Source organism: Dromaius novaehollandiae, chromosome 3, assembly GCF_036370855.1.
Source record: "Dromaius novaehollandiae isolate bDroNov1 chromosome 3, bDroNov1.hap1, whole genome shotgun sequence".
NCBI classification, from domain to species: Eukaryota; Metazoa; Chordata; class Aves; order Casuariiformes; family Dromaiidae; genus Dromaius; species Dromaius novaehollandiae.
The window spans coordinates 126,534,679-126,561,862 of record NC_088100.1 but is presented as its reverse complement, the minus strand read 5'-3'; the positions used below and the strand labels follow the sequence as shown (position 1 = coordinate 126,561,862).

The following is a 27,184-nucleotide window of genomic DNA, read 5'->3' as shown; positions in this document are numbered from 1 at the left end:
ATGAAGACTTATGACAGTCACTTTATCCAGAAATTCTCCAACATCAAATAGCGGTGTTAAAGCAATCGATAGCCAATATAACAGGTGTATGGATAAGATGTGGTTTCCGTGACACCTATCCTCTTGATGTAGAAAAAAGTCAAGGGATGCTGCTTTAGTACTAAGGCATTCTGGATTATCATAACACATCAGAAGATCCTGTTTCCTGGCCTCAGACAGTTGAGCTGCCTAATGGTGACTGTTAACTGCACCCAAGAAAATGTTTTAGGGATGGCATGGAGTGGGGGAAAAACCTGAGCTTGCTTCACTGACATTGTGAAGGTTAAATATTGGGAAATCTGTTGTCAGAGAAGGTGTCAGAAGCTGCTGCTCATAGGAATTCCCTGCAGCAAAACAAGGAGCTTTCTGGGACTATGGAAATTTGTGCAGGAATTTGCAGACAAGCGCCGAACATCGCAGATGACACACTGCTGACTGCCACGCAGTTAAATCCCTAATTTAGTTGGCATCATCTCTCTTCCCGCAATCTCCTTGCAGCTGCTCGTTGCAAAGGAACCAACGCAATGGCCATGTGCTTGGGACAAGCACAGCACCTTTAAACTAAGGAAACGCTTCTAGGAAAAGGTGAAAACGGATCTGGACTCAGGACAAAAATACAACACCTCCTGGCTCTGAAGTGTCCAGAAGGTAGGCGCTCGTTTGGTAGCTTCCTGCAAAAGTGAAGAGTTGGTAGTTTTGTCTGATTAATCTAAGTAAAGGTATGTGCAATGGTGAAGTGGTAGAATAATTATGGCAGCTACAGCCTAGAGGAAATGGATACACACCATTTTGATTAAACATCCAAAGTGAGGGGACGTGAGAGCGGGGGCAACTGGGTCACAAGGCCTTCTCTCCCAGGAGCACGCTCCCTCCGTTTGCAGCTCCGGGTCAGGGCCAGGGAGATCTCCATGCGGACAGCTCCGCGACAGCACACCGAGGCACGCCTGAGACGAGGGCACTCGCTTCGTGCAACGAGACCGGGAAGCCGCCGCGTCAACGGAGCGCGACTGACCTGCACCGGGCAGCTGTAGACTTCAGCGGTCCACAAGAGGTTGAAGAGTGATTGACAAGTGACAGTTCTGGTAAAGGAGTTTTGTTTCATTTTGCTTTTTGGGAGCAACAATTCAGAAACTCAAGAGGCAAAGTAATTAATAATTGAGATTTTAAGGCTTGAACTCTTTCTGAATTATTCTCCTAGCAAACTATATAATTTTCCTTCTTTCCTCAAATAAAAACAACCTGTGGCTTCCCACTTCCATCTAGTCCAGCTTGCCCGTGAGCAGAAACGAAGCATGAAATGAAACACAGAGTTGAGTATTTGACTTTGAAAATCTGTGTGTGTTTTAGGTGGAGACAGACACTGATCATTTTACTTAAATATAAATCCTAGAAACCTTTAGAAGGAACAGTTGTTATTGTTAATGGCAGCTCACAAGAAAAAGGCATGCATATGCCACCATATGTGTACACACGCTCCGCAGCCTTCATCCATGTCTCCTGGCGAAGACTCGCTGACACAGAGGCACTGATGCAATCAGCCATGCAGTTCTTTGTAGGAGATTTCTTTCCACTCTTTTCCTAAGTCTCCCACTGTTATTTCAACCTGTCAAGTTTCTGGGAAACAGTGTCAGCTGCACTTTTTATATAATAACTAGAAAATGTTATGTACTCAGGTGCTCTTAAGTTTCCTTTGGTCGGAGTGGGTACCAGCTCTGTCTCTTTGCTTGGCAAGGATTATTTAGAGAGATGACCCCCAGCTTCCCTAGTCCTTCCCAAGACCCCTCCGAAAAAATTAACAACCTGATGGCTTAAATCTGCCCTTTTCCTATGGCTCTTACCTGCTGGGCACCCTGTGCCTCTCTCCAGGGACCAGGGCCAGAGGACACACGTAGCGTGAAGCTATGAACCTCCGCGTTAGCGATGCCGGGGAGAAAGGCATCAGACAGCAACGAGCAAGCGCCCCTGCTCCCCACCGCCTCGCCTGCTTCGCTCCTCTGCGCCTGCCACAACGACCCACGACCTGCTGCGGTGTCCCCGGCACCCTCCGCGTCCCGCCGTCCTGCCCTCCTGCCAGCTCCCGTCATCTCTGCGGGTACTGCTGAATTACCTCCATTCTGCCGCTAACCCCGGGTTCTTTGCTCTGCTCCCGCAGAGGGGCCGCTGCTTAAGACCACCAGCTCTGCAGAGCAGGACGCGAGAACCTCCCGTTTTAAGCAAAGCCCACATTTTCTTTTGTCTTAAGTAAATTTTATCAGCAATTGAGTGGACCTCTGATAACAGCAAACACATCAGGGGCTGACAGCTTGGCCCGGCTCTCCGAATTAGCAGCTAAAACTGAACTCAGTGAAAAAGCAACCTTTCAGCCCAAATTAATTACATACAAGGCAAGGAGTAAAGAGGAGGACGATCCACTGGGAGCTCCTGAAAGAAGTCCAGCCAAGCCAGAAACCTGCCCTTGCCCTTCCTTTCTGACCAGGCCACAGCTGCCGTGGAGCAATGCCAAGGCCCTGACCTGCAGACACGGGAGGTTTCCTACCCCTTCTCCCCAGGCTCACGTGCCCACAGCCCCGCTCTCTCTATTTAAAATCATTGTGTAAAAAAAACCAACAAATAAACCCCACCCAACAATCCCCTCCCTTACTTCTAATGGTTTTAACACAATTTTCTAATTAAAAAAAAATATATATACATATATATATTTGATGTCCTTAGAGAGGATGATGGGAAAAAAGTAGGCACCACGTGGTAATTGATTCTTTCAGATTCTCCTGATACTCTGCAATTGTTCCTGTACCTAGAAGATATGTTGTTTAAATTTGTACAAAAGCTAAGGGTATAGGCCAGCTCCCCATCCAGCAGATGCTATAAGATGGTCATGTTCATTTTATGGCTTTCATATCCTCCTTTTAAAAATAATCCTCTTAAATCTTGCAAATCTTACAGAGATATCAGGTCGTCACGCAGTCAGTCAATTGCCTTATGAAAATCTGAATCATTTACAATATCAACCTTGCTGTTATAAAATCAAATAGGGGAGAAAAAGAGATACCCTAAACCCCCCGCCCCAATACCACCACTGTAACATACAACTCGTTGTCTCTGAGCCTCTCTCTGTACCTTCCTCGGACAGCAGTAAGTTTTGCATTGACCTCTTGTACAGCTCCGAGTGTACTGTAGGCACATATCTAAAAATATCTAATTATTGATCATAACTCGTTAATAGCAATTAGTTCAGCACAGATGCCCAACCTCTCTCCATCATGTGGCCTTGGGGAGAAATCTCAGAGAGAAACTCAGCCAGACTCTCCAGCTAGTAAGAGCAGCTGCTAAAGCTGCCAAAAGCAGGTATTTAACTCAGAAATATTTCTGAAGTCCTGGTGTGCTTTCCTGTGCTGACTGGTCTTCTGGTCACCAGCTCACCTTTACTTTCCCTCCTTCCCACGTCTCTGCAGCTCAGGGTCACTGCCCGCTGCCACCATTTATCCAACCCCCCCTTCGCTTTCCCTTTCATTTATTTTCAACCTGCATAAGCAACTTTCCTTCTCCCTTTCTCGCCTCCCTCCCAGGTCTTCACACATCGCCGAAATAAACAGTAGTAACGGCAGTTAAAAACACCTTGATTCCAATCCCGCTATGGTATCCCACAGATTTGCTTAAATCATATATTTAAAAGAACATACATATTTTCCTTACTTTTGCTGTTTTGAAATCTCATACTTCTTTTAATGTGATTGAGGGGAAAAAAAAAATACCCAAGCACATTTCTGAAGTTAAATCTTGCAAATAAAGTCAACCAGGCTTAAAATACGCAGTTGGTATTTTAAAGGCCTGCAAATAGGATTAAATCTACCTATATCTGTATAAACACTCGTAAGGGGACCTCCATTCAGCTCTGCAGTTAAGTTGTATGCATCTGTGAATCACGTGAGCGGTAGTGTGAACTCGCTTTAATTTAGAGCCAGAAGGTCTGGAGGCTGAAAAATAGCTCAGCAGACAGGTTCACCAAGACATACATTAGGATCTTACACTTTCGGACCTCTGTTTCTGTTGGCTGCAGCTCTGTCTGATCGCTGCTGAGAGCTTGAGCACTCACCTACTTTACATCTTTCGCACTCAAAAGACATAAAAAATCGACTTCTTTACTTAAGCTGCTTCTCAGCCTGGCACTTCCTATAAAGCATGTTTCTGGGCCAGGCACTACCCCCTCCAGGGCTGAAAAATGACATTGTAGCAATGAATTAAATGATTCTTTTGCTCAACTGTTCCTATTTTTTTTTTAATACTAAAGTTCTACCTTTGAGTAGTCCTGGCCACTATTTTGTAAAATTCCCCACTGATATTCTGTGTAACAAAACTCTGTTGCGAGCTACTTCTAAGAGGTGCCTTTGCTCCCCTGCCCGAGCCGGGGGAGAGCAGCTTCAGGCAAGGAGAAGCTGGCCACCAACCTGGCCACCAGCCTCACTGAAGGCCACTGCAGAGCGGAGGCATTTCAGACACACCTCTGCCCCTTAACATCGCAAAGCCGAAACAGAAAGCAAGAGCGAGGAAAGTTTGCTTTGGACTTTGTTCATTTGGATTTTGTTCTTTTGTCTGGGATTCTGGCTTTTTTCACTTTAACCGAGGAGAAAAGCCACAGCAAGGACCAGTCTCTTGGTCTCCGTTCAGTTCCTGTGCTGCCCCTTGGGCAGCGTAACACCACCGTTCTTTTTACACATGGCAAAATGCAAGACTTCAACCTAGCCTTACAGAAATGGCATCGCATTCCCAACGCCTACGAGGCTATGAACTAGACTAAGAAATAAAACTGAGCAACGGCTTAGTTGTCTGTGTAGCCATGCAAAGGATACAACATACTACAGCCCCTATCCTATAGTCTTTACTGAGGTGAGCCTATTGCAAAATGAGGATTCTCCCTTAGAAAAGAAGAGCAAAAGTTGAGGAGTTAACAGGTCAGTGGAAGGAGTTTAAGAAAGAGAAGTCTAAACGTAGCCTGCAATAGTTAATGTGAAAACCAACAAAGAGCAATCTACCATAAAATCCTTTGCCAACGCAAATGAAAAGAAGTCACCGGGGCAGATAACATCTGGATATGTGCAATCTCAATTTAGTCAAAATCCCAATGTAAATAGTCCACTGATAGCAGAGGGGGAGTTAAACATTCCACTAGCTTTGGATAATTGAAACCATCTTCCATTAAAAAAAAAAACAACAAACCTTTCAATTATCAAACTCTCAGGAAGAAAGCAACAGCTATTGGAACGCTTCCATTAAAATCCCAGTTCTTTACTGTGCAGACAAACATCCCTGCAAACAACACTTCTGTTTATATAGGCAAGAAATTGGTCAATGCCTTAGCTCTTGAATGACTTAATACTTGTAAATACTGGTAATACACAATGTATTTTGATTTGACATATTTGGGTTAGACAGAGATACATTTCTGCTAATTCTATAATGGGATTATTATTTCCAGTGATATGAGTATTAAAAGCATATCGTATATTTGTAGCTGTGTCACAAGGAGTTTCTTTAATGCACTCATACCACCCTGCTAGGAGTCTGAGAAAAGTGGTAGCTGCCATCTGGGAATGGTAACAGCAATGCAGCAAGAGAATTCAGTCTCAAACAGATTTCATTTAAAGGCTCTATAGGATCAGTGGAAATATATCGTATTACACCAGCCGAATTAAAATATTGCAATAGTCACTCAGTCATCCCCTACATCAACTTACTGCATTAGTATATTATCACCGATAATGACGTTTTGACAGTCATCTGAGACATCTGCAACAAGTACCATCAAAGCTACTGAGTACAGGATAGCATTAACAAAATGCTGCTTTTTTTCCAGTGCCAACAACCTAAAATAGTTCTGGGATAAATGTTACATTAGAAATAACTGTAATCATATACCAATCAACTTGTATGCCTATTGCTTGAATGCACATGAAATGGAATAATCTATACAGCTTAGTAGTATCCAAGTAATTTTTATGTAAGAAAACTGAAGCCAACACTGCAGGTCAAAGTCAAATGCAGAACAGCAATAACAAAGTTAGAAACGACTAGCGGGTTATGAGAAGAAAAAAATTCCAGTAAGTTCGGTTTCAAAGGAAAACAATTAAAAGAAAAACATCATTAGCGTATGCCCCAGCTAACCCTAATGGCAACTGCCTAATACATGGTGTCTAAAATTCGGTGCTCCTGGGGCTCACAAAGTGAAAAATCTTTACAGCCTTTTAAAAATAGGTCAAAGCTCTCATCTCCATATAACAGTGACAGAAGCAGGTATTAAGCTGCTTGATTTAAAAAGAAAGGATTAGCAGAGCACTTACTTGCACACAGTTGTACAGAAAAATTCACCTCAAATACAGTTCAGCAAAGCCATGTTAGATAGAGTAAAACACAGACAAACCTGCTAAACAACACAGACAACTTGAAAATAAACTATGGGGTTTCTCCCCCCAAAAAGGAATCAATAGGAGAGATCACATACTTAAAGGGTAAAAACAAGCAAAACCAAGGAGCTTCCTCACAAAAAACCTATCTGTTCTGCATGAAAAATGTCTCAGGATGTTCGGTGATGCTTCATTTTAAAGACATACTGCCGCCTGACTGGGAGAAGACCAGCTGACTTGCTCGATTCCCACCTTGCAGAGGGTAAAACAACCATGACCTAAGCACCGCGTGAGGGCTGGGGATGAACTGCAAAAATGGGGAAGCCCTAAGTTCTGATCTGTACAGTAACAATCACAAACCAGCACCATTTAATAACGTAGGCTGCTGGACCAGAAATTTCACTTTTTTTGTGTACGGCACGCCCCATCTCTACGGACAACATTTTCACATGTGTGAAGATGTAGGAGATTAACTTCCAAGAGAGTCAGCTGCGCAGGCTCTTCGGGCAATTAAGCACTTTGAAAATGTTACCCTACTGCCTTGCATTTTATATAAACTCATTTTGGATGCGTTGTGTGTTGCTGTATCAGTCAGATATCAGTGTGTTAACAGTGCTACATTACACTTGAATGGCATAGTTATCAGTCAAAGTCTGTGCGCTTAGATCCCATTTTTCTGTTGTTCTCTAATGCCGGGCTGCTTTAATGTTATCATCCGAAGCACAAACATATTCATGGAAATAGGTCTCAGAGTGTTTGCTTCAATCATTCGCAGTCCTGCAGCATTTCTGCGATGCATGACTCATCAGCAGCAAGGTATCTCGGCTACACTCAGGGAATGTTTTGTTGATTTTAAGAAAATAAAACTGATTCTCAAGGTATTTGATTGTCCAAATTTGCACTATCTGTTAAAAAAAGGAATGACTTCTCTCTGCTGGAACATGAAGTTTCCAAATAGAAAAAGTGAAACTGAAAAACTAGCTGAGAATTATCTGATTAGGAGATAGATGACCTCCTGAATCAAATTTTCAGAAAGATAACGTGCAGAGTCTATGCTTTTTTCAGATGCTGCAATTCAGATCTTAAAAGTACATTAGTGCATGTATCCAATGCAAGTTTTGTGTCAACGCAAAGGCTTGTGGGGACAGTAAACCTGCTCCGTCATGGCATAATTCAGCCATCTGATAAACACTGTTGTTGAAGGAGGTCCCACAGAACCAAATTGCATATGCTGGGCATTTTATTGAAAACAATCTTTTTCCACCACATGCCCCTCTTGGGTCTCCATCTTCCAAAAATGCTCAGTGTCCTCCTTTGAATGCACAGGGTGAAAAAAGTACTTAAGGACTCTACCCAAAACATATGCTGTTTTGCATATGCAAACTACGACGAGGAGATTCAAAATGCCAGCAGAGGGACTTCACTTCTCACCACTGGAGCACTCCTCCTTTCCCTCTCTGAAGTCTTCAGGAAAAAAGCAAAACAAAACCCAGGTGCCATAGCTGAGACGCATGCGACTGGAGGATATTCATATACTGCAGAACTCATTAACATCGCAGGGAGATTCTTCAATAGTAGCACTGTTCCACTTCAAAAACAACATTTCTGGGTGGTATTTATGCTATGTTAAACTTAGATCCCCTGAGCAATGCGTTGAAGGTAATCAGCAGTACATCTGTTTCTGTCATCTTTAAATTCATAGCCTAATTCAATTGCAAATAATTAGCTATTTATCACCATGAAGTTCACATTATAAAACTGGAAAGGGCCAACAGGATCCTAACCATTTAACAGAAGACGCAGGCCTTAAAAGGAGGAAAGGGGAGAAAAACAAAACAAACCCTAGCAATGAACCCCCCAGTAAATCAAACAGAATCAGTTCTGCTTGTCCATCACACCCCTGCACAACCCGAACCCTTGTGTTTTTTCACAAACTTAGAGAATATATCACTACACACAGCAGTAAGGTCCATCTGTCATTTATACAGCCTGAAGAAGAGAATTATTTAGTCAAAACAACGTGACTACGCAGCCCTTGCAATACTCCTGTGACCTCAGTTTCTAACACCTACTTTGGAACATTACTATAACTCAAGAACTTTTTTCACTTGCAAGGACATCTTAATTATCCCACCCGTGACATGAATGTTTTTGGAAGATAAAGTCTGTAATTAACTTGTTGCCAAACAATATGTTTACTGTCCCTGAAGGTCAGTTCTCATATAAAGACATAAGGACACTTAACTTTGGGAGATGTGCATTGTAACTGCCGTCAAACATTAACGCAGTGGCCATTTGTTATCTATAGCAGCCGCAAACTAGGGTATGAAGATAGTCCAAGCACTGTAAAACGGTTGTGTCAAAATAAACCTCTACCGAGTCTTCAAAAAAATAAGTGCAACTAGAGACATTATGTTTGAGCCACTGTAACAGGATTTGTTAGAAATTCCACTTACTCACTGGTAGTCAGTCGGTAGCAGGAGAATTTGCTCAAGACAGTCAAACAAGATTGTTTCTAGGCTATAAAAATCTGTCCTTGCTGATTGCCTTTGTCAGGGGAAATGAAATTTTAGAACTGTTTTTCAAGATTTTGTACACACAGCTGTAAGGACTCCTTGCCTCATTTAGCACTGAATTTATGCTAGAAATTTGCACACACCAGTTTGACTCAGAAATCTGGACTGTGCAAACGGGTTGGGGGGCAATGAAACAACAAGGCATTTCATTAGCCTTGAAGGGGCAGCTTAGCACTCCGGGGCAGTGCCGGCCTGCTGCTTTTTTTCTGCTTGCTTTTTCTCCTGCACGCTTCAGATCCTGGACATTTCAGACTGCATCTCCAAATCCATGAAGCAGTGAGTCTCGGACTCACGTCCCCATCATTATCCTGTTTTTCAACAGGAAACCTGAAACACACTTGCCCTAACTTTGACTTGCACTCTGCTTACAGCCAGAGGTGCACGGAGAGAGTGGAGGGCAAGGAAAAGCAGCTAATAAAATCAAGGAGGAATAAAGCAGTCCTAATCAGTAAGGCACACTCTTCTCCTAAGCTCACAGCAGACACTCTCCCACACACGGGGGGACAGGTAACAACTGAGACCGGACTCTTCACCCAACACGTCGCATGATACGGGAAGTGCTTGTGAAGACAAGGCATATGGAAGAACCCACCACATCACAAACAAGAGCGAAACAGGAGAAACAAAATATGCTGAGAATAGAAAAACAGAAAAGATGGGAACGATGAATATTCAAATGAATGGGGAAAAATATGGAAAGGAAAATAGCGAGATTTTAGGAAGGAAAAGAAATGAGAAATCAGAAATGCCAGAAACAAAGAACGAAAGAACTGGAAAAGGAAGAGCAGTCAGGAGACATCCATGTGCAGGTGTGGGCACTGGCATCGTTACGAACCAGCCAGCAAGAGAGCTCTTCTGGCACACCACGCGCCATAGAAAGAAGACATCCTGTACTTGCGCCTCTCATGCAAAGTTGGTTGGTTCTTGGTGTTTTTTGCTTGAAAAGCTCATATATGGCAATGCTTCAGAAACGGCATTTGCTCGTTCATGTTGAAGCATGAACTATGTGCTGTTTTTCCATTGAGAATAGATTAGATTTCAAATTCCCCCACTTCGTTACCGAAAGCATTTTGATCAGCTGGAAACACTTTTCAATCCATCTTGCCAACATTTGACCTATGCTAGTTTCCTTTGGAAGGTGAAACCACTCAGGACCAGGCATGGATAAGCAATTCTCCACTGAAAGCATGTCAAATAGACAGGCAGCCTTCTGCGAGCTAAAAAGCAGTAAATGTGATCCTTGAGAATGGACACGTATTCAGAGCTGCTCACATGGAAGCAAATAACACGAATCTGAGTCGTTTTGCAGTTTCTCTTGGAGAAGAGCAGACAGAACACACATGCTATCCATTTTCTGAAATAATCTTGGAGAGTGCTGTTTATATGCTGTCTATAGACCCTCTAATTTAAGGAGTGTAGCATATTAAAGTAATTGAAAAAGGCATTTGTTCCCGCAGCACAAGATGAAGAGTCTGATTACTAGACAAAATAACTGACGTACTGTTACACTATACACATTTGCCTGAATACTATGCTGTAATAAGCTATTATATAAGAGAAGACTTAAGCTAATCTCAGCCCAGAAACATGAAGCCCTGTTCCTTCCCTGCTGCCAGCCGCGAGCTGGTTTGTGGATGGGCTCTCCCCTTGGTACGTGGCAGGGATGGCAGAGACCGGCCACCACGGCTGGCTGACGTCTTGTGCCACCACCGCAGCATTAGCTGTACCACCCCCGGACAGAAGTGTACCTGTAGCTGCTAAAGCTCTTCCTCACCTTCTGCCCATCACTCCCCTTCACCATCCCTCCACACTTTTTTTTTTTTTTTTTTTTTAACAGGTCATTGCAAGTCCAGCTCTGATATCTCTTTAATTTCCCAAATGATCTGCTGACTTACTTGTGGTTTACGGGAACGAAAGCTTCCCGCAGGCTGGCTACCCGAGACTACAGATGCCTTGTTGCAGCAGGAGGAAGCGAATCGGCGCTGAAGTCATTATCCCCAGCACCACCACTCTCCATCCTCTGTGTAAACTCGCTGACAACATTTTCCCCTTATCTTCTTCTATAGTGTCAAGTAAAATGAAAAGGCTAAACTTGAAGGCTAGCACACGACCTTCAGGTTAGATATCCACTTCTTTAAAACAGCTCCACGTAGAGCAAAATATTTTTAAAATCGCAGAAGCAGGAAGGGTCAAGGGCTGTATCTGCTCCCTGAGGTGAATTGCACACAAAGTCTAATACTGCTTCCCAGGGAAATACTTAACAAGACGGCTCCCAAACTCTGGAACCAAAAATTTGTTCCAGTACCCAATCACATGTCGCAGGTGCAAATCCACACACTTTGAAACACCGTACTCCCTTACTTTGTTCTTCATACAGTAATGCAGAGGTACTAAAACTGGAACAGGTAAATATCTTCATTTTTTCAACTTCAGTACTTTCAACTTCAGCATCTGTCTGCTCAGTCCTCTTTCACATGTCCACATTTCTTCTTCTTGCCCAAACGGAGGATATCTGGACCAACAAGCAGATAGCTGGAAGTACAGAAGTACTGTTGTGAAACCCTCTCACTGAAAATCCTGCTGTGAATCAAATCCACTGGGATCACACAATACTACTCAATTTTACTCACAGTAAGAGCCACAGGTAAAGCTTCAGGTGAAAGAAGAGTGTTACTAAATATTCAATTTATAAACATAAACATATTTTGTAAATATAAATACTTGGCTTATAAGCATCCACCGGAGGATGGACTGGCTTGCACCAGTCACCCATGGCTCACCAGTGCTTGCTGCTCCACGTTGAAGCCTACTGAATGGAGCAACTTTTAGAGCAGTTTATATGTCTTTGCAAATCATCAGCTTTTAGGCTTTCAGTTTTCTACAGCTAATCCAGAGGTATAGGGTCAAAATGTATGAGCCTTAGTTTTGCATTAACACTATAAACCATCAAAACAACTCGTTAGCTATGATTCATCTATTTGTGCAGAAACAAGTAAATGTCAGTACTGTCAGGAAAGGGAAAAGCTTATGATTAAGCTCTGGCTACATTCATTCCTCATAATATCCGCTTTGAAATAGTATTCAAATGCATTTTTAAAAGATTCAGCACTCGATTTTCCATCCACCTCATTCAGACAGTATTGCACAGTATTAATACAGAAGAACATTTATGTAGAACCACATATTTTTACATTCAATATTGTTGTAAGAACAACCTTTTGTAATTAACTTAATTATAAAGCAGAAAAATGCTTCAAAACAAAATGGTAAAGGATAATTGGAATGAGCATAGAAAACAATTGTGTTTAGATAAATATAGACACCAAGCCTAAGGATATTCTACGTTCAAAGGAAAACTCATGCATAGTTCTCTGTTGTCTTAACTGAATGCTTCAAGCATTGACAGTCTTAACCTTTCTGCTGCATGAATTTTTGATCTCCTCTCAAAGAGAAACAGGGAAACCACCCAGCTTTACAGCAGGTACTGAATAACTAAGCAATCCATATCATGACCCCACTGGGAGAACCTCCAAATATGCCCTGTCCATCAACAAAGACCACGGAGGGAACCTCTAACCGAGAGTCATGTTATGATGCTCAGTTTACATTAGGGTCACCTTTATTCATCCAAGTCTCAGTACGGATAAAGTAGTAGAGCAGGCAGGGCCCAGTGCACAGACCATCTTCCTGTCTCGTGGGAAAAGGCTCTCAAATGAGGAAAGAGCTCTGAAATTAATGCGATCTGAGTTAATAACAACAATAATAAAAATGAATACAGTACTTGCAATCATTTCAAGACTATTACACCCTTGGGTATTTTGAGTGTGGAATTAAGTCATTTATTTAAGGTATCACATAACAGCTCTAGAACCAATAAGCACAGACATTTTATTTATTTTTTGATGTACCAATGTGTTTTGCATGTAGATCCCTGGTGTCCCACCATGTCACGAGTGCAGAACAACAGCAGGTAGTTATCATCTTAGCCATAATTAATTTACTCCCAAATGAACACTGCACTTAGAAGGAAATAAATTGTAATTTTATCCTGGAAGACCACATCACACATAGGGGACAAACTGTTACCCTATCTGATTTGTATCTTTTATCTAACCATGCAGAGTCTTACTGTAAAGGAACTCAAAATAATCCTAAAAATATCCAATTGCTTTTGCACATAAACACTGTGTCTTTCTCTTTGGAGAAAATCCTTCTGAGGGAAATAGCCCTAAGTTGCTTAAGGCTTGTTTTTGTTACATCTCACATGGACAGGCCTCAAACACTCACTGCTGTTTAATCAATTTTTAGATCTTCTTTCTCAAAATATCTACAAGTTCAACCAAGCTGTCTTGCTGGTGGTCTGATATGTTGGTATTTTCCTTGTGTTACTTCATGTAGTAGAACAAAGTCTGATGTTAGTGCTGAATCTCATAAATCATCAATTTAACAGTTCTGTTTCCCCACAAATGCATTTCCTTGAGGAGAAAAAATACAGGCTGCGTGGAAGTCCCCATTTTAGCTTAAAATCTTCTCATACTGTCCTTACTGTTTTCATAAAGTAATGGCAGGATTACGCTCTGCTTCTGAGGCACAGAAGGAGCGAGTTCTATTTATATGCTAGCTCGGTTTTGGGTTTTTTTTAATTAAAAAAAAACATATAAAGAGCCAAAATCAAAAATGAAATGAAAAGAGAATTCAATATTAATTCAATAGTATTGACTCTGGAACAAAAGCACAATGATAACATTGTGCTTGACATGTACAATCCTTATTGCTTTTCTTCACCTCTTCAGAATACTTTACTAAGGAAATGGCCAATACTGTAATACAAAGACCAGCATACAGAACATAAAAATCTAAAAATAGCTTTCCAATAATATCCAGTGATTCAGCACGTTCGAAGAAATTGCACAGATTTTACAAATATCAATGATTATCACGTTGCAAGAAATTTCACTATTAATTCTTAGAACACTAATTACTGCTTCTATAATGGCCAAATCAAGCCAGCATCGGTATCTCTCTCTAAATAGACTCAAGCTATCTCATCTATGTATTGTGCCTATTAACTGATTAATGAAAGCTAATTTTTAAGTGGGGGAAATTTGGTAGTTGCATGATATCATTTCTATAGTAACAAGAGTTTATGCACTAAATCTAATAGGCGTGCACATGGACACAGATTGATACCAAGTAATAAGAGAGCAACAGACCTATCTGTCTATCTAGTCTTAGGCAAAGGTTCTGCTCTTTCCCGCAGCAATGCCTTTAAGGCAGCCGCAAAGAGAGGAACGTGGAAGCATGCAGTCCTCTAAAGAAATCCCTCCAGTCCTTCCCATTGCTCTGGCCTTTTATTTCAATTTGCGTATCAAGAATATGCCATTGAGCTCCTCTCCAACAGGGTTTGCATCTCCCCTACTAATGGAAGACTGACCATGGCAATGTACATTGAGTTTTGTAAACATATCCCCGTAGCCCTTACCTCAACATTTCACGTCCTCTCCTCTGAACTGTCAGCCTGCTTACAAATTCCTGAAGGGAAGACTTGACTACTGCTAGCCTCTCTACTTTTCCCCCAAAGCACTGTGGAAAGGATTTCTGTGTGCTAAACATCAGCACGGAGAAAGGCAAATCCTTCCATTCGTGCCGCTGCTGTCCCCAGAGGGCACACAGCATTGCTGCCCTTCATTTCCCCTGGGCCACCCAGTTTTAGGGGACAGAACAATTCGGAAAGGGGGAGAAGGAGGACGGGAACAAAGAAAAGTAGATTCCAGTCCTTTTTGAATGGAAAAAAAAGTCTGCAGTCCTACTTTCACCACAGACAGCCCTGGAAACCTCCCTCGCTCTCCCCCGGAGAGGCACTTCAAAACAGTCAGCATATACATGTTGACCCCGGGGTAATGAAGACACTTCTTGCATGCCAGCCCGTGTCACGGGTTTAACTAGCCTGTTGGGTCTTGAGCTGCCCTCACCTCACCTGGATGAATATAACTCGCACTAAATTAATTTTCTCGGAGAGAGAGAAAAAAGAGGATCAATATTTATTCCAGAATCAAAATGCTTTTCGCTGAAAGAGCTCAGCAGTCAGGAAAAATGAGGAGCAATCATTTTGTTCCCATGACAAACAAAAGCTTCCTTGCCAGGAGACACGGTGTATTGACAGTAGCCTGTAAGCAGAGCAGCATGCGTAGTGATAGCATGGTATTTTGCTGCAGCAGATTTTTATTTGTTGACACTACTACTTTTTGCTTTTAAACAGCAATTAAAAAAATCAAAATATTTTACTTTATCATTTAATTATATCATTAAAATATTCACAGTTCTCAAGCACTTGAGAGAGATTGGGGGGGGGATATTAGCTTTATTTAACATGTCCTAATTTAAATATCAAGGCCACAAGTAATGGCTAAGAACTCCTCAACCAATTCAAGATGCAAGGAACAGAACGCATGGGGCTCGGGGAGAGGGCTACTTTTACTTTATTTTACTGCAATTAATTTGGGAGCACACCGAGCTACCACAAAAAATGTCACACCCAATTAACTTCCCCAGATAGTCTTTCTATTAACCATGGCAGGTCAAATAATTAAGGAACTGAAGGTGCCTTGGTAATGAGACCCAACTGAAGGACACTAATCTACAGTGACACCAGCACCTCCTTCCCGCACCACCTCACGGGCTCAGTAAGAGATCCTTGAAGGGTCAAATCCTTATGTCACGGAGGGAGCAATCAAAATGGTTTCTCTCTGAGCTGTATTCCCTCGGCTTCTAAGAAAACTTCCAATTTTCACCCTGTCATATCCATTTGTCATTTGGGGGCTTGAGTCTGTTTCAAAAGATGTCATAAGCCGACCTTGTCACCACCTGCTACGTTACACAGACCTCAAAGGTAACCTTGTTACCGGCCGGGTAAATACAGCTTGCATTAGCCACCCACTGATTTCTACATGTATGAACAGCTCTGGACCTGCAGTTCATAAAATGGCATGAGCAAAAGGCAATAAATGGCTGATTAAAGACCAGCTCTCCACAGTCTGTCACATGTTTCAGAACATGCTTTAAACACTAGTGACAGCGGTGTTTCCTCAAAGATATTGAACACATCTACTTCTCTCCAATGGTCCTTAATCACACAAAATATAACCCTTTGCGTAACGTTGCACCGTGAGGGAGTGGATTTCTTTTGGATTTTGGGATTATTTCCAATTGTTACTTTAATTCACTCTACAGAAAAATAGCGTCTCTGAAAGTAGTCAGCGAAAATGAATAGCAACGCTGCTGCAATGAACTCGCTCTTCGACAAGCAAAGAGGCTAAGGCTGAGCTCACTGCATCCTCTAAGTGCAAAGTAACGGCTAGGCTTGAAGGTGACCTGAGGTTGTATTACTGGACATTAAAAAATGCATATTAATGTGGATTGAGAAGACAGTGAATACAAGATTTAAATATAACCAAAAGTACTATTTTATTTAACTGCATTTTATTTTTAAGGGGGCTATTATTATTTTTACAGAGTTTACTGAACCTCAGGAAAACCCCTTAGCTGAAAATAGGTGAGGATTAAGAGCATACTTTAAAGAAGCATAATCTATGCTTCTTGCTCTGTTCTTATTCTTCTCTCAGCATTCATTTATGGTCACTGGGGATTTGCATTTTTTTTCTTCTTTTTACACCATTCTGGAAACACAGCAATAGCTTCACACATGGAGAGGATGGTGCAAGCTCCTAGTAAATCTCCCAACACCATAAACTCATTTAATATAAATTACTCAAAATGAGGACATAACAGATACCCAAAGTGCTAAAAATGTATGCTACATTTGATCTTTGCCAAGTGGTTAAGAAGCAATACGCAAGTCCGTAGACTGGAAGGTTCCTTCGTCTGACTCAGTGCGCACCTCGGCACTGAATCATGGTAAGACTGTAACACCACAGCAGCAACAGCTATGCAGATTTATCGTTCAGATTCATTTCCAGAGGCTGGAGACAGACTACAGACCCCAAATAACTCACTCCAGGAATTCAGCGAGATAACATTCTGCACACAGTGCAGCTGTAGGAGCCATCCTACGCATTTTTTACCACTGCGGGTCTACAGATAATATCTGCAGGACAGGAACTTGGGTAAGCTAATGATGACGTGTCCAGCCTCCCAAAATATTCCAGTCTCGGTCTGATATTTCTCTCTGATCAACTATTAAAAAAAGAGAAAAAAAAAAAAACCCAACAGCCTGCCCCACTCTTCCAAACACTTAGGCAATCTTCTGGTTTCTGAATCATCATGGAGTTATTTCAGAACTTTTTCGCCATGGATTGGGGGAATACAAATCTCTGCTACTCTCAGGCACATGTGGGAGTCTTACAAATTTCATGTATGTGAATGGGGTTTGGGAAGGGATAGAAAATATATCCCAAAATTCTAAGAAGTTGAGAGATGTTTTAATAAGTAACATGCTAAGGACAGAACTGCATGCTGCTGTGCATCTTCTTAACACTTGCTGCGTTCACTATTTTACATGCTAATTCCAAAACTAAATCTCAGTCTTTTTAAAGCATGATTTTTAATCACTCTGCTTTATCAATTTCCAGAATAAATTAATACATGAAATATCCACACACAAAGAATACTAAGATAATAGTGCTAAAGCTTTTTTGTGCCTTTTTGTGGAACTACCTTTCAAAAAATGACCTGTGTGGGGACTAAAAACGTCTTTCCAAGTGAATGAGCAGTAACAAAAGATGTTTGAATAACCTGCATCAAAAAAAAATCTTAAAAATAATTTACATTTTCAAGAATACTTTGTAAACAACCTTAGTAAACTTGCTATTCTCCCATTTGCATTTTCAGTCACTAATTATAACCACTAATTATTTACAAGAACAGAACAGTAGGTCAGAGTAAAAGGCAATGTATTGTCACGAGAGAAATATCTAGCTAATATGCTGAGGTTGATATTCCAAACTGCACAAGAAAGCCAGCCAACTACAAGGCAACTGTCTTTTAATACAGAGTACTCAGCGAACTAGTGTCAGTGAATCTACTGGACTGTAATGAATCAAAATATTTTAATAATATAGCTTTGTTCTTTATTTTAATCACCTTTCCCTAAGGTGCCGAACAGCATTTAGACATGTGCTTAATTTGCTGTTGAAGTCAACAGAGCTTCTAGTGAACACGAAAAGTCAAATGCGTGCTTAATGAGATCTGCTGAATCAAAATGCGTGAAAGCCCATGTGAGCAGATTCGGATCCCAAAGGCATTAGTCAAGTCCACCCTGAGCTTCCCAGAAGATAAAGGGCCTCCAAAATGAGAATGAAAATGTTTTAATTATTATGACACGACTACTGCACATCGGTCTTTCTGAAATACTTGTACTGCAAAACATGTACCAGACTTTACAGACCTTTATAGTATGAGGGGAAAAAAAATCCCTTGAATTTACCCTAAAATACTAATCGAAAGCTTTGTGGAATTCCATTTGGCATCTGTTTGGCATCGCAGTTAGGCGATGCCCTTTGACATGAGACAACTGTTGGTATGTCTCATATTTCTTTCAAAAAGAAAATGTAGCACAATAAAAATGTTTTAATTATGGGGGGGCAGGAGGGAATGGATAGATGGAGCTAAAATGTATATTTAGCTATCTGTTCCTCTGTGAAACAGAAGAAACCTAATCCAATATTAGTATCTCACTTCCTCAATCATTCAGACAGACTGCATAATCCTCTTCAAAGCTGCATATGAACATCTGCATCACACTAGATGATACTCATTCTCAGATTAAATTAAATTATCTGCATGCCTCTAAGCCCCTTTTCATTACAAAAAAAAGACTGTTTCTTTGTAGTGTGGAGGAGTTTAGTTTAACAAATAACTCAATGATCTTTCAATGTAACCTATAAAATATAACATTGCTCTTTAATAAAGTATTTTGCGTGACATTTAAATGGCTTAACAGAACATTTAATTGAATAACAACTAATAAATGCTTTCCTTGACAGCCTGTATATCAAACAAAAAGATTTGACTCCAAGAGCAAAATTCTTCACATTCCTCACTTACTGTAAAAGTATCGGTAAGTCAGATTTGAACATTTTTTCCTTCTTTTGTAGCTTACGTGGAAGATCTCATTCTAACATCAGATGTGAAACAGACTTCTTTCTGTCCAGAAAAACTAAGAGCATATTGGAAAAACATTTAGCAGTTTCTTTTAATGACATACCATCATCAATACTTCATCTAAGATGCTGTCAAAACCAGCATCCAGAGTTTAAAGACAAAATCCTACAAATTTAAATTCTGAACGTACCAAAGTGCATTCAAACTGTCATTTCGGTAGGGCAGTCATTAGCACGGAAAGAGTTAACCTTCCCTCCTCTTTCTAAAAGTAAAAAAGGCTAGGAACAGCTGTCACTCAGGTGATGAATACAAGCTGCCAGCCTTTTAAACAGCAGGTACAGCATTTGAGCTCAGAATTAATTAGCATTCAAAAAGCCTAAACACTGCTTGATAACTCTGCAAGATAATTTTTGCCCCTTCCTGCAAATTAATACTGCTATTAAGATGAGCAAGGACACAATGCATTTCGTAATTGTACCCTTTAAACAAAGTTTCACAAATGACAAAGTAGAGCTTCTAGCCAAGAACGCACCAAGGCAAAAAAAGCATTACTGCAAAAAACACACCAGAATCCATCTTCATAGCTTTCGCTGTGTATTTTGCACAGTATTTTGAATATACATATAACGTGAATTCCCGGATAAATGCACGAAACGCTTTCTCCATATGAGCACAGACGTTTTAAAAGTTCGAGTTTCTAAATGTTTAAATAGTAGCCATTTCTCAAAAGTCTTCAGACAACTTCCATACAAGAGCCCCTATTAATACAAGTATGCTGAAACTACAAGTCAGCAAGGCCCCCGAGATTATCCTTTGAGCATCTTGAAAAACAAGGCCTCCACCAAACGCTGTTTCAGCACTGCATCAAAGTCAAACCAACCTGGTGCGAGAAACCTTCTTCCCATATATATCATTTGATCTAAATCACGAGCATATTTTTGAAAGCCCCAAAATGATTGATGTCAGAATTTTAATGATGTTTAATAAGTGGCCATCTGTCAACAGTCAAAGGGGTAAAAAAAGCAGCACGTTATTAGTCCCCAAAAGATTAGAAATATTGATGCTAATTAAAAAGCACATTACCATTATCTCAAAGCAATGTCTAAACACTAATCAGCCTTCAAGTCCAGCAAAGGCAGGGGAGGGGACTGGCTCTACAGGCAGGAGAGTTTCCCCAAATGGGTCATTTGAGTTGATAATATCTGCATCGCTTTTGTGATCTTGTACAGATCCGAACTTAGCAAATATTAGCTGCATGGAAACTCCTGACTGCTCAGACAAGCAATTAAACCCTGACCTGAAGTATGAAAGAGTTATTTATTTTTAACCCATGTCTTCCAAAGAAACTTTTGGCGCATTTTTACGATGAATTGTGAAAGAGGAGAAATAGGCTAAATGTGCCATTCCATCCTTATTTATTTCTTCTGGTTTTCCATACATGGCCTTTCAAAGCAAAGCAAACCTGACTCAGGCCCGGGGCTACGGAGGAAGGAGCTGCGTAAGGGTAGGAGCCCAGAGGAAGGGCAGTGTGGCCGGGAACGTCCCACCGCGCGCGGGGAAACGTGGCGAGCCGAGGACGGCCGCAGCGGTCGCTGCGGGGAAGCGGAGCCGCCCGGACAAGCGAGGCCTGGCGCCACGAGTGCCCACAGATAATTAAGACCAGTCGTTTCTTCACAGTCTTTTTAACCACAAACTTTTCCACCTGTAACTGCCACTATCAAGTTACTGTCTCCCCAGCGCAAAGCCACCTCTGCTCTTCCTCCTCAGGCCGGGGAATCCATTCATCACCGTCAAGCAGAACATATTCCTATTTTTACGCGTCATTTTTAAGCCACCGCTTCCCACAGCCGTGACCCCCGGTCCTCATTTTCCCTCCTCCACTCCCTCGCCGCACGCTCACCGCCCTCCGTCCTCGCCTCCCTAGGAAATATTAAAAAGCTTAAGAAAGATGTCCCTGGCTTTGATTACCCTCTTCCGATCGCGCTCCTTGATCTTCAGCATAAACACTTCCATCATTCTGGCATTTTCATTGACTCGAATTAAACGCAGAGCCCGTAATGATTTCGCGGTGCCCTTGCCCTTCGCCGCGCCGGGCTCCCGGCTCACACGACGACACAGTATCACCTCCCGCAGACTTCGGCGGCTTTGGAGACAAGCCTGACACGCGGCGACTCTGCAGCAAGCCTTGCGGGGAGCTGGCGCCAAAAGGGAAATCTGCACCACTTTGGAGGTAAATTCAACACAAAGAGTTTAAACAGACGTACAGAAACGAACAAATACCATCGGCATACAGTTTTACATGCATGATTCGCTTCAATATTCACTAGGTTTCTCTCAAACCGTTGCCACATTTCTGGTTCTTTGTGCTTCGCAGATTTGCCTCCTGACTCTGCGCAATGGCTACGTCCTGCCGTCGTCAAAGCAGAAGGGGAGCGTGTTAAACGCTGGATAATCATAAGTTGGGGCATATGGCACTAAGGAGACTGCAGGAGTCGGTGGGAAGAAGGGGGTTTTGTTTTGATTTTTTCAAGAGGCCGGATATGATTAGAGCTTTTTCCAGTGGGCAGAGAAAATATCCCTTTTTTTCTCCACAATTTGGAAAGTTGCTTGCTTTATGGGGGCAGGGGGGAAGGGGGGAGAAGAGAAGGAAGAGAAGGAGGGATAGCATTTATTACAATTTACATAAATAACAATAAACCTCCCTTCTGCTCCTCTTTTCCTATCTTAATACTTGCTCAAACAACTCACGTTACACTGAGGTTTCTGTGAAAAAAGAAGAGAAATGAGCCAGCCGATGTGCAACCATGTCGGCCTTCACAGCTCACATGCACTGAAACGACCAGCACAGTTTGCTCGTCTCAGAGGTATTGCTCCAAGCCGATTGCTGACTCAAGACAACCACACAGCTCTGGCCACAGCGAGTTTCTGAGTATTTTCCCTGCAGCTGCAGGGTATAGAGGGTTTTCTGTTTGTTTTGCTTTTCCCCCCGCTTTTTCATATGAAACCTCGGATTCTGAAGTACAGTTTGGCAGCGCCAGGCCGAGTTCCCTGCCAGTTTCCAAGGCACAGGCCCATCACCGGCACAAAGGCCTGACTATCTCCTTGCCCGCTCAATACGCAAAATTTTGCACCGGGATCTTCCGTCAAACGTGAGTTTTTTAATCGCTTAGTTGCAGCTGATCCTCCCCGTTGGCCGGGGCTCAGCCTTACTGAGCCCGCCGGCAACACGCCAGGGGCCCAGGCGTCCTGTAACAAAACCCCACCGGGCTGCGAAGGCGGCCGCAGTGCTCTGTCCTTGGAGCACTTAGACGGTGAAGCAGAACGACGCAGCTAGCACAGTGACAACCTGTTGGCACACACACACTATCGCCTGAAATCCTTCAGGACTTAGCATCTTATAAAACCTAAATTAAGGGGAACTCTAAAATCTATTTATCTTTCATTATTTTTTTTTAAATAATGCCATTATTTGCATTATATCATTTATAATTATTTAGTGGCATAATCAGTTGAGACATCTGAAGTATATACAATTTCACCTTGGGGCTTTCTGCCAAAATGCTGGTGTGGCAAAACTGCCAAAGGAAATTTACAGTTAAGTAAATACTGCCGCAGGCACTTCAAAAAATCCATACACACAAGTCTATTAATACTACGCTTCTTATATACAAAAATCCTAAATGAACAGGAGGCATTCATTAATAACGTGCAGTAATGGACACAGATTTCTCCTCAAGGGCTCTCTGTGTCCTCAAATAATAGCAAGACAAGTACTTTTTCCTTTGTGAAGTAAGAAATGAGAACATTTGGGTATTTCCCCTCTTTGTGACAAAACACTTGGACCTAACTTTTGTTATGAGTATATCAATGACTGTACAATGCACAGATGCAATGAAATAGGAATTTATTTTACACTCCCTTTCATACGTTCAAAGCAAAATAAATTTAGATTTATTATATAATTACTAAATGAACTTGAGACACATTCATCTGTGGAAAGCACACAGGGAACACCCAGATTCCTGAATGGATATTACTTGTTTGGCTAAGCAGAATTAGGCCGCAGGCACTCTACACACCTAGCAATTAGGTGAGGTCCTGAGGACTTAAAAAAAAAAAAAAAAAAAAAAAAGGACACCTGAACAGATTTTCCCATCTGCTTCCAGAATGGCTGGTCAATCAGCCCACTGCCAGTTAAACAAATAAGAAAAAAAGGAAAAGTTTGAGCTGACATCAGCAACCAACTGTTCAAAAAGAATGCAAAATGAGCAAACCTACATAACTTCCCTTCTTGTCCAAGCAGAGAAACCAGCACGTGCTGTCTTTCTCCAGGTACAAACACGTGTCTCTGAACAGTAACCCTGCTCCTCCTAATCAACTGGGTTTATGTGCTTATATGCCAGTAACTTTAGTTGAATTTAGAAACCTGTTTAACCCCCTTTTTAACTGAATTCGAAAGTAAAAGTACTTAAAGACACCTTACAAGTGAACCAGATCTCCTGGAGGAAGATAACAGCCTAAAGAATAAGCAGAATTGCACAAACTCCTTTGCACATGCATAGATGTTGTCTTTCCAAGGCCTCGGTGATCTAAACAAGTCTACTGGGACTGCATGGTTTGTAAACAAATTAACCTTTTTTTTTAAACCTCAGTCTACAAAACCTTACACTGGAGGTAAGGAGTGGTTTCTTTTAGGGCAAAATCCCACCCCTGAACATTGCTAAAAACAGCCTCAATTTGTTAAGTACATCAGGCACTGCGAAGAACATACACAAGGGCAGTCTTCCTCCTCCTCCTGTAGTAACGTACAATCAAGCTGCAGATGAAAAACTGAGTCAAGAACAACACAACTCAGTCTACTTCCCTGTAAGCGAGCAAGTTATGCACATAATCCATCTCCTAGCTACTCCTAGCACACTGTCCAAGCATTTTAAAATGTGTCTCACATGGCAGTTCTTCTAATACCTTTAATTAAAACACTACCAGAAGTTATAATGAAAAGGATTAATTTTTTTTTAATACACTAAAACCTCAAGCTCCTCTTATTTTACATTCTGTTAAATAGGAGATGAACAACGAAGCCATATTTGGGGATTTAAGATAATCACAAGATTTTAACTTGAAGGGCAGGAAAGGGGCTTCCTTTTTAAATTTGCTTTTAACAGATACAAGCCTTGCATTTCTCTACGGTTACAAAGGCTCTCGTTCAAAATTTCACCCTTTTAACCTCTCCGAACATTTGGGCACAAGCTGCTCTTCCCCAACACAAGTGACAAACAGAGGCCCCCGCTAACTAACTGAAAGGAAGCCAGTTAATAATTGCACGTTGATGCCGACAGGCGTATCATCAGTGTCAGTAGGTCCATACATCAAAAATCTGGTACCCAAGAAACTGAAACAGAGGACAGAAGCAGCCGATTGTCTTCTGCGTTGACAGAACGACACCATCCATGGTCTGCTACCATGTTCCATAAAGCACCTGCCAACAGCAGAGACCTCGAGTTCAATTCCCGGCGCCTGGTCGGGGTGCTGTAACTGTTACAGCTCCTTGCGCCCTGCTCTTTCCCTGCCCTGCCTCTTCTGTACCCACCGCCTTGAGGTCCTGCCCATTGCTTTGGCGAAACGCAGCTGTAAAACTTGAGCACGTCTATTGAGCATGAGACAGCAGGCGTTTCCAGTGCCTTGTAACTTTGAAGAACCTAGGTAGACTTTTTACAAGGAAAACCACAAAAACGTAAGCCCTTAATGATTTTCAAATCCTTGCCCAAAGAATGAGCTCTGCTTCCCAATAAAACAGAAGGTTTTGGGAGCGTTTTCATATGGACAAAACAGCATTCTTCCTCACTCTTGTTCTCATAAATGGCCCAACTGTTTTCAGATGAACAGAATGAAAAAAAAAAACAAAAAACATGCTGGAGCACACAACGGGCATAAAAAATATCTCAATCCAAACAGGAGAAACACAAAGAAGTTATGAGCAGCTGAGAACAAGATTTCAAAATGAAAAGTAATAAACGATGTAAGGCAAAATATCTACCTGCTCCAGCCACAATTATTTATGTTACTGGAGTGCTTGGAGGCCCGAACTAGCACACAGTTGCATGCCAGGAACTGTGAAACAGTGAAGTTTTCCTGTGCAGAAAAGAAATATATTATCATGTATTAAAATTATACCCCAATAATACTGTAGTGCAATTCCAGCGAGAGTCTAACTGTGCCATATAAAGAACTATGTCCCACTTGCAAAAACAAAACGTGACTTGAGGTCCAGCAGCTTGGAATAAATGTGGGATCTAATTATAATCTGGTATCAGACTGAATATCAATTCGATGCCACTGCCAATATATTTTGCACAATCATTCCATCAGCTTGTATCGACCAAGAGTAGGATGGGTATGTGTGCAAGCCTGTACTATACCCACACCTCTTCAGGAGAGAATACCTGTGCAGGATGGATGGCTACAGACAGTATTTCTAATGGCCTTTTTAATTGGCACTATGATGATTAATTGGTGCCTTCACAAAACTCCAGGCGTTCTCATTACCAACCAGCATGATGTCCAGGCACACTGTGTGGGTGACCATTATTACTAAATAGTCACCAGATCATGAGACACAGATAAGATAAATTTCATACAAGTCTATGAACCCCAGAAACTGAAGCCTACTACTGAGACAGCAAGAAAATGCCATTTCTTACTTAATTTGTTATTTCAGCAGTGCCCATATGCTCAAAGAAAACAGAAAAGGCCTTACAAAAAGATATTAGGAAGAACAGGCTACATATGTAACAAAGATTAAATAATCTATACAGTATCTCTTGCCATTGCAAGAAGGCTATTCTAATTATCCCCATAGACAAGAACAGGAGCTGGCCAAGCTCATCTGATACCACATATCAGGAGTTGTTGGGAAAAGAGTGGATATCGGTAGCAGTTGTCATTGACAAAAATATTGTAACTACCTAACTGCTGCTGCTTTTTACCAAGAAAAATGACTGACACACTTCTTTCTGCACAAGACTCAACCATCACTGCCTTCAAATTTTATGGGAGGAAAAAAAAAATCCGTCTGGTTAACCCATCACTGATAACTTTATAACTCTTACTTGAGGACTGAGACAACTACAGAAATGAGATGTGTGGAATGAGACAAGAAGAGACAACATGAAGACCTTGAGTACTGCATATGCTGTATTTTAGATTTACGAGTAAGGAACATTAGCAGTTTTATTTATAAGGTATATGATTACACAGTCTCTCTCATTCCACAGGACCCCAAGTTCTTTTTCAAAGCGTAAAGTTTCCCCTGTGATGTAAAAGCAAAGTCCAGCCGATATATGATACAAGGTAGAGAACATCTGGTACCTGCTTCCCATCCCTCAGAGTCAGACAACGAGCAGGTAGCAGGCTTGGCTCTCAGTGGGCTTCCCTTATCTGTCTCCCTACCATTTCTCCTGACCAATAAACATCCCTCAGCCCCCAGCCATCCTCAGCACAGCCTGAACAAAATGTGCAACGCTATCTTCTACGCTCATCAGTACCCATCGGTGCTCACCAAAGCTTACCGCAGATTATGGAATCTCAATATATCCATTTACTGGTTAAGGACATTACTGCCTGTTTGCTGTCTCAAGGACTTTCGACTGTTATTTCAATGATTTAATGTACTGCACACACAAGCCTTACCTTACATTCCATAATAATTATCTTTGTGATAATAGTGTCCCCAACATACTGATACTTGCATCACCTGTGTGCCCCGTATGTAATATTGAATGCTAACAATCAAGGGCATATTCACCTAGATTTAATTGGCAAGATCACATATAAGCCCATGAATGTGTCCAATACGCTATGAAGAAATATTTAGCTGTTCTAAATTATTCTGTAAATAATCTTGGATAACACTAACACCATCTTAAATTCTATGAATGATTTAGGATTTTGTTGCGCACTGACAAAGGACTCAGATTCTCATTAGAATTATGTAAAATCTACTTATATAAATCTCCTGTCAGCTTCAATCCGTTAAAAATAATAAAGGTATGT

The 27,184-nt window shown here is 41.5% G+C and overlaps 1 protein-coding gene and 1 non-coding gene across 5 annotated transcripts in view; both read right to left on the bottom strand.

Moving 5' to 3' along the window:
• The window catches only part of MACROD2 (mono-ADP ribosylhydrolase 2), an 858,592-nt gene that overhangs the window by 433,871 nt on the left and 397,537 nt on the right, over positions 1 to 27,184 (bottom strand). The window lies entirely within an intron of this gene.
• LOC112989404 (U2 spliceosomal RNA) lies at positions 16,675 to 16,862 on the bottom strand. The gene has a single exon (XR_003260816.1). It is a non-coding gene; the product is annotated as a U2 spliceosomal RNA (small nuclear RNA).